Consider the following 2,182-nt stretch of genomic DNA (forward strand, 5'->3'; position numbering starts at 1 on the left):
ACAAAATGGCTAGCAACGTTATCACCCACCTGAAGTCGATACTAGAAAGGCATGGCATCCCAGAGGTCATCATATCTGACAACATGATATTCAGTTCTAGAACATCCAGAGAGGAAATGGGACATAGAACTAGTGACGTCGAGTCCTACCTACGCGCAGTCTAAGGGTCTCAGTGAACCCTATTCGCCAGCACAGCTATTGATGAGCAGGAAGTTGAGGTCAAGGATACACACAGATCGTGACTCGTTGACCCCCAAAGTCGCCCACAGTGCATCTGAGCAACTCCGATCACGTCAGAATAGACAGAAATAACAGTACGATAAACGAGCCAAGTCACTTCCTCACATTCGACCAGGAGAGTCTGTAAGGGTTCGAGTTACAGAACCTGGGAACCAGTGGCGTAGCCAGGATCTGAAGTTTTTTTTTTGGGGGGGGGGGGGCAAAATCTGGCAACGCCGGCAAAGCCGTGCGTCACGAGCGCCGAAGGCGCGAAGCTTTGGCGAGGGATCTGGGGGTCCTCCCCCAGAAAATTTTGCACACCCCCCCCCCCCCCCCCCTCCCCTTTACCTACGCCAGTGCTGGGGACCCGCTCAGGTACGTCGGAAACACACTGAGCCCAGGTCATTCATCATTCAGACACCCAACGGAAAGAAGTACAGGAGAAACAGCAGAGACCTGCTTAGGACCTCCACCTATTATCGTTGGTCCAGAGAGTGAAGAGCCAACAGCAACAACGACGAACACTACGTCAGAGCCACGCACACCAATATCAAGGCCACAAGGAACCCCAGGGAAACAACAAGTCTCCGATGTTCCAAAATCTGTACCGGCTGCTAATAATGTTTCGAACAATGTGAGAACAGCAAGTGGTCGCGTTGTGAAACCACCTAGTTGGTTCAAAGACTATACTAAGTTATCATGTGTGTGTAAGACTGGTAGTAAAGACCAATCTCTACGGCGAGTCATGTGCTTGTAACCTCTGACTCCACAAACTTTTCAAGTGTTCTCATGTAAATAGTCGTTAGTTTGTTCATTTTCTACATTTGATATTTGTTGATGAAAGGACAACAGACAAAATTAATTTATTTTCATAAATGTTCAATGAGATCTTACTAGTCAAATCTTGTGGACATTGAATTCGAAGTCTATATAAACAATTTGTCCATCTTTACCGACCCCTACCCTTTTGAACTCCAATATTGTTGGAACGGTGATCGGTAAAGAGTCGTCAGGATAAACGTTGGGAAATACTAGCGGTCTTGTCTATATCAATGTCTCCAAACAGTTTTCCTGCGATAATTTGACAGACCTACTCCACTCAAGCGGCGTAAAACAAATTTTGATGCAAGAGATTTTCAGACGGGGCAAATTCAGCAATGGCCTGACGTTTGAAAACTTCGACAAACAAAGACGTGCCATCAACAAGAAACTTAGAAAATAAAAGACAAGTTAAAGATGGACCAGCCATCTTACCCGAAAGATTATTCTGAAGATATAGTTCACTACAACGAGAAGGGGATGCAGAAGTATTTCCATAGCGCCAGAAGACACCTACGGTATTATCAGCTCTGATCAATTGATATTTCAACATCATTTACGCAAACAGCTCTTTTCAGAGCTACAAAAAATCACGAAAAGAACCATTTTTGTTCTTGAAATACGCAATTCCCACTTAAATATCATTCACACATTACTTTCCCGATATTCTAAAAATTTCAATTAATTCCCAAAAATAAAGTAGGCACGTGAATCATGTCTAAAACAGAACTGTAGTCAACATATAGTACTTATTTCAAAATAGATATAAAGTTTGAGTACATAAATAAAATATAATATACTTTCAACAAACTGTACATTATCCGATAAACAATAGTAGTATAAAAATCAGAAAGACACTGCTTAAGTGCCTTATGATACAGGTTCTGTAATAACAGTTCTGTAAGAGTCACGTCCCTTATATCCTCGTCTTGTTTCGCTTAAGCATTTCGTAATCAAAGTCCTACCATAGTCAAATATGTTTTTAAATTTTTACCTAGTGATGTATATTTGATTGACATTTAATAGACATATTAGTAATCAGTATGATAAAACCCCTACAAATGGCATGTGGCGGTAGTCACATTCGAGGAGTTCCGAGTGCATCAATTCCACTCGGTGTTTGTGACCGATGCCCGAAAATCTC

This window comes from Ylistrum balloti, unplaced genomic scaffold (genome assembly GCF_031769215.1).
Source record: "Ylistrum balloti isolate Yb309-2 unplaced genomic scaffold, AGI_CSIRO_Ybal_v1 Utg369932, whole genome shotgun sequence".
NCBI lineage: Eukaryota > Metazoa > Mollusca > Bivalvia > Pectinida > Pectinidae > Ylistrum > Ylistrum balloti.